The sequence below is a fragment of the Alnus glutinosa genome, chromosome 3, assembly GCF_958979055.1.
Source record: "Alnus glutinosa chromosome 3, dhAlnGlut1.1, whole genome shotgun sequence".
Classification (NCBI taxonomy): Eukaryota; Viridiplantae; Streptophyta; class Magnoliopsida; order Fagales; family Betulaceae; genus Alnus; species Alnus glutinosa.
This window is the reverse complement of record NC_084888.1, coordinates 22,150,942-22,157,861: the sequence shown is the minus strand read 5'-3', so window position 1 is coordinate 22,157,861 and position 6,920 is coordinate 22,150,942.

Genomic DNA, 6,920 nt, shown 5'->3' with positions numbered 1-6,920 from the left:
CTCTCTCTCTCTCTCTCTCTTTCTCCCCTCTCCAGAAACTTCTTCCCACCGTTTGGTCTTGCTGCTTGCCGGGGGAGGGAGGCTTCAAGTCTCCCTCCTCTCGGTTTTTTTGGTTTTTTTGTTTCTTCTCTCTACCCTTTTTGGGCTAGAGAGTTTAGAGTCTCCCAGCCACTAGGGCTGTTTGGAGTTTTGAGTCTCCCCCAGACTTGTTCCGGTGGTGGAGTTTAGCCCTCCTTAGTCCGTTTGGACTATGGAGGTTTGTGTAGTTTTTTAGTTTTTTGTTTCCTTTGGTTGTCAGGAAAACATCCCAGTGAGGCGTCGGAGGGGGAGATTCCGCCGTTTCTGCGGTTGGCGGTAGTTATGGTTGGGTCTCAATTTTTTCATCCTTTGTTGCCAAATCTGCGCTGTTCCACAGCCCCCCAGGTAACACGCGCCCCCTTTCCATGCTCATCATCTTCCTCTGGTCCAGACACTGCCTTCTACAGCCGGGGTGCTCAGCGGTGATCGGCGCGTGGTTTCCACGCGCCAGGGTGCTCTTCACTTTTTGGCCGCGCGTATAGGCATGTTTCGTGTCTTTGCCGTGCAAGGTGGTTTCCCAGGGGTTTTCTTGCTTTAGGCGGTTGCTGGGGTTGGCTCCGAGGCGGCGCGTGTGCTGCACGCGCCGTCTCCGGTGGGTGTTTCCTCCGTCGGCAGTTGCTGTTTGGGTGTTTTTTTTGCTTCTACATAATGTATTTAACAGTTTTGCTTTGGGTTTAATTTAGCCTAGTCTTTGCTTGTATGCACAGCTTTGTGACCGACTCCATAGTGCAAGTAGAGGTTCATATCTCAACGCAAAGGCACATTTCTGTTGATTAGGCTTATTAGTAGCAGCTGTTGATATATTCTGTGATTTAAGTAACTGTTATGTGACTCATGTATTATGTTGAGTCCCTGATCCCTTGTAATCTGTACATCTGTTACCCTTTGGGTATTTTTAACGAAATGTTTACACGTTTCCCTCAAAAAAAAAAAAAAAAAAAAAAAAAAAAAAAGAGTAGGCCAAGAGCTCTATGTGCTTCACGTCACTAGTCCGTTGTGATGGACTTTGAACAAAAGAAGGTCGAGACTTCTTTGTAAATCTCTGCCTTGTTTGCCAAGTGACATTACACAACAGAACATAATAGAATAGTGAATTGTTAATTTTGAAATTAATAAAAAATGATAATCTGATATAAAATAAAAAGAATTTGTATAAAAAAATGAAAAAATTTTATATTGTAGTGAGTTTTTTATTTGAATAGTAATAAAATATTATTGATGTGATATAAAAAGTGAAAAAAGTGAGAATGTTTTTATGTTGATTGATATTAAAAAATATGAAAAAGTTTTTTAAAAAAAGTACATGAATAGTACACGCATTACTGTGTACTGTAATGTCACTTGGCAAACAATGCCTCTGTCACTTGTCCATTATGATGGGCTTTAAACAGGAGAAAGTCGAGACATCTCTATGGCTCTTCATCACTTGTCCGTCGTAATAGGTTTTGAACAGAACAGCCCAAAACCTCTAAAAAAAAAAAAAATCTCAAACCCTTTACACTTTCATACCGAAACATTTGGTAATCAAAGAAATTAAACAAGAGATTTTTGCACACCAAATGAAGCCAATTTTTAGAATCTAATAATCTCCCATTTAGCCATTCGATGACAAAACTTACTACAACATAGACAAAACAAAAATATAGGGAAAACAATAGCTAAATACAACCTCACCCAAGTTTATCAAACCACAACTAAACTAAGGTAGAACAAATGAGTCATGTACATGTTCTCTAGAGCAAACTCCTTAAACGCATTGAGATTTGAAATGATGTATCACACACAAAGGGTGTGATAACATAAAGCATGCATGAATTTGAATTACAAACATGTACCAATTCAACTACTATTATAACAATTTTAACATAAAGCAAGAACAAAAAAAAAAAGTTAACAACAGTCAAGGTACAAAAAGTATACAAAGCTCAAAATGTCACAAGAAAAATTAATACTTCTATTATCAACACAGACTCCCCCCTCAAGAAAATCATCTCACACTCAAGTAGATCATCTCACTAGTAGAGTCCTCCACACTACAAAACTTCTCCCCCTTTTTGTCACGAAGGACAAAGGCAAAAGTACCATAGCACGCTACTCTCCATCCCCAGGAGTGTGATCGATCAGTAGGGTCCTCAAGGGGATCATGGGTGTCCTGGAGAGGAGGCTGAAGAGGATCCTAACCATCTCGATACAAATCTTGAAAAGCCAAGGTAGAAACTAAGGGATCTACAAGCTCATGTCGCACTTGACCAAAATCCATGACTCAAGGTGAACCAACAACGGAAGTCTTTTCATAGACATCATATTCTTTGGATTCATCATACCCTTATTGTTTTTGTCCAAATTTCTTGAGAAGGGATGTCAAGGTAACTTCAACTTGGGCAACTTTGTTAGAGACAACAGTGAAGAGACTGTAAACTTGAGTCTTCAAAGCAACAACTTCCATCTTCAATGAGGCATTTTCCTTCTTCAAATCATCCACTTGACTTCCAACGAATTCTCTTGGAGTTTCAAATAACTGAGCAAGATGACTGAGAAACTCAGCTGATGACAAAACATCAGGTGCAGCAAGAGCAACAACAACAAGAAAAGAAGGACCAACATGAGAGGAGGAAGGTTGAGAACCAAGAGGTTTCCCTTTTGTCTTGACAGTGGATTGGGCAGTAGAAACTCGACCCTAAGGACCACTAATAGGGGCAATAGGCTCACCAGGGAACCTTGAAGTGGGTCAATACCTTGCGTATTACACCACCATAAGCAAGGGCAAGATTTTTAGGTTCATAAATGGAAGCAATAAGATCTATGATGCAAGAGCAAAGGTCAATCTTGCGACTTGTCATCAAGGCATGCATGAATAAAGCACAATCATATGTAAAATCAGTACGCCTTAGGACATGCAACAAATTATTCATAATCATGTGAGCAAGAATGCGAGCAGTTACCACCTCTTCTTTGGTTTTAGTTTCAGTAGAAGGATCTGGATGGAAATCATGAGTGATTGTTCCTTCATTAATGTTCCGACTAGTTGGAATGATGTTGAAATTTGGGGTCCTAAAGTGTTAAGGGGAAAAAGTCTGCAGTCATGCTTGGAGAGACTTTGTTTTGCTGTTGTAGTGTATCACCTATGGCAGCAACGTAATGCCTTCTTACATAGTAATAATCCTCGGACGGAGGAAGCAATTTTGGCTCAAGTTCGATGGGAAGTCAGAATGAGGATTATGGCTAAAGGGCATTTTAAGAGACTTAATAAACAGAAGGTTCTTGTGGCTAAATGGAACCTTTTATCTTGCCGTAACTGAGTTTAAGTTGCTGGAGGTTTTGCGGGTTTTTTAGTTCTTGTTGTTTTGTGTTGATGTTTTCAGCAAGTATGGCCTTTGCCTTGATGTAATGGTGGTTCAGTTTCTGGAGAGTTGTAAGACGTTTGTTTTGGTTTTAATATGATTTTAATTCATCCAAAAAAAAAAAGAAGAATGCGAGCAGGGAGTCAAATAGCATTGACAGGAAAAAAGATGCCAAAGAGTTAGGCCAAGGAACAAGATTAAAGAACACACCAAGCTCTTCACAAGAAGGAGCTTTGTTAGGGGTGTAAGGGTACTTAAGTCATGGCACAAAAGGAAAGTTAAAAATCTTAGCTAGAGAGCCTGGGTTAAAGAAATAACCTTACCCCCTTACGAAAGTGGTAAGAGAAAAGGTAGCTTTACTATACTAGGAGATGTTTGTGTAGAATTCACGAACCAAGTCAATATAAACAACGAGAGGGAGAATTTCACCGAGCCAACCCTGACCTTCAAGATGGGAGGGAAGAAAGAAAACTCATTAGAAGTGAAATCAAGAAGGGAGATAGGATGCTCAACAATTGCCTTACAACCGCAAAACTTGTCAAGAAATAGCTGCTGCAATGCCCCTGTTGGAAACATTTTCTCAATGCCATCATCGCTAACAAAAGCGTTGGTTACATCCAATGGAGGAGTAGGACCAATTGCTACTCTATCCCTATTGACATGCAATTTTTTTGTCCTCTCATCTTGTTTCTTTTTTCCCATATCTCTTTTGGCTGGAGTATTGGTCATTTCATTGTGTAGTTCGTGACATTGTGGGGCTTAATTTCCCATAGCTTGATCTTGCCAAGAGAAATTAAGATGGTTTCTCCATCCTGGGTCATAATAATCGAAGGATTATTCGCCGGTCTAGAGAAAACCACTGGCTCTAAATCAAAGTGATCAAAGTCAAAGTGAGTTTGATAACCTTCACATGGGTCCATAGCCATGGTTCAAGTTCAAGGTTGCAAAGATAGAAGTGACAAAGAACAGCGACCAATCATAATTAAGTAAAACAAATAAATATATACATAAAATAAAATATAAAAAAAATCACAAAAAAAAAATCCAAGTGTACCACTCTTTGCAGGGCAGTATCTTCAGTACTACTGATCTGGGAAGGTGCGCTTGAGCCCAATTAATTGCACTCAAGCCCTTCTGTGCAGCAGTGTTGCACTCAAGCCCAACTAGAATGCGCTCGAGCCCAATCTGACAGTGTTGAACCTAAAACAGAAAAACTAGAACATAAATTTAAAAATTAAATATATACAATTTCCTAAATTATGAATCAAATTAGATCTAATCCCAAAAACTTAACGACGTAACCGTAACAGTCCCCGACAACGGTACCAAAAATTGATGTGGTCGTGAGCATATCAATAATAAAATAAACCGCTCACAATAGAACGAATCTTTGTAGGATAAGGTCTATGTGAGTGGGTCGAACCTCAAGTACTGTATGTCGTTGTTAAGTTATTGAAATTAACTCTAATCTCATTTAGAAAAGATATTCAGTTTCGGTTTTTTTTTAATTGAAATTAAATAAAAACATAAAAGTAAGATAGTATGGAGAAGTTATAGAGAATTGATTTCACTACTAACCTCATAATAATGGTAAATTCAATTTAACATGGGAATTTCACTTACATGAATGATATGACTCGTGTGTATTTGTCAAGCACCCAACGATGTCGTTAAGAAATTTCTTTTATTAAGAAATAAGAATAGCTCATCTTTCGGCAAGGTATGAATGTTTTACCTAAACTAGGGAGTAGAACAATTCATCATTTCTAGGCATGAGCTATCAAATCTTCTAATTAGTTTACACATAATCAAGGGATAAGCATAACTCATCTTTCGACAAGCATAAATTGATTTACCTTAATTAAACTAACTAGGGTGTAAAGTAATTTATTCTTCCTAGGCATGGCCTATGAAATCCTCTTGATTTCATGTCCATTAATACCGTTATAAAACCATTGTTCGCATAATCACACAAAATATGAACGTTGAGTTCAATCAAGATAAACAATTTTCTAAGACAAGATAAAAGGTTTATCAATATTGAATATCAACACAAGGAATAATCTCAAGATTAAACAATTATCATTCATATTCATAGAATTCCCAAAGAAAAACATGATTACACCATAAGTACTTGGAAAAGGTTACATCAATACCCTACGGACGAATTAGTCGCTCATGGAGTTGCTGAAAATTGTCTTTGTTAGAGAAAAATCCATCCCAAGAAGCTGCTAGAACTTTGAAGCAAGAAGCTGCTAGAACTTTGAAGCATTTTTCTCCCTAAAACTAGCCACTAATCCTATTGATTTATATTCTCTATTGTAGCATACCCTTAAAGAATGCATTAGAGGTCTATTTATAGAGTACAAAAGCAACCCTAGTCTAATTTGTGGTCTTTTAGGACTTCTAGTCCAAGTAGGAGAAGGAAAACTCTTTCCACTTTTTGATTTTGCCTTGTTGTCAATGTCTACCGCGTGACTGTGCACAATCCCAATTAGATATGCGCTCAAGCGCAAGTTGCGATCGAGCCTATCTTGAGGTGCGCTCGAGCCCTTTAAGTTGGATTTTGCTTTTGCTACTTTTAAAGCTTAAAAACCAAAGAAATACTTGTGTTTTTCCTTAGGTCCGAAGAATTTTGTTAACATAAAAACAATGCAAAGCATCATATAATAACTAAACTAAGGGCCTAACATATGTGAGTTAAGTGGCTTAAATATGCAATATTCAATGCTCATTAGTAATATCTTGAGTAATCTCATTCCATCCATTTGCTGGTATCTTGATCTCCACAGCTTTGTCATCAAATAGGTGTGGCTAATCGTCTCGTAAGCCATCAAATGCATCGTAGTCGAAGTTGCCTACACTGTACCAATCTTCATCTATCTCGACTCCCAAATCCATTGACTCACAAAAAGAGTAGTTCCATACACAGCCTAGGTCTGTAGGTATTCTTGTCATAGTCCTTATTCTCCCTGGACAAGAAAACATTCCTTTTAGTTATTCCCATCAATCCCAACATAATCTTTAAGAATCTTAAAGAATACACACATGATTCTCAAACAATTGAGGGTAGGAGTTCCTCATGTCCTGCTTCACTTCCTAAAATGCTTCTTCTACTCCATGATTGCGCCATATTACCTTTACAATGGGAACCATCTTAGTGCGCAAAATTTACTCCTTACGATCTAATATTTGTATGGGCTTCTCTTCGTAGGTTAGCTCATCTTCTATTCCCAAAGGTTCGTACTCCACTACCAGATCGGGGTTAGGGAAGTATTTCCTTAACATCGACACATGGAAGACGTCATGTGTTCCTGCAAAATCTGGCGGTAGGGAAACTTGGTAAGTTAACTCCTCAACTCTTTGGGTTACCTCAGACGGTCAAATGATTGAGGGCTTAACTTTCCCTTCTTGCCAAATCGCATCACTGCTTTCATTGGAGATATCTTTAGGAACACTTGACCTCCTACCTTAAACTCTAATGCTCGCCTTCGGTTATCA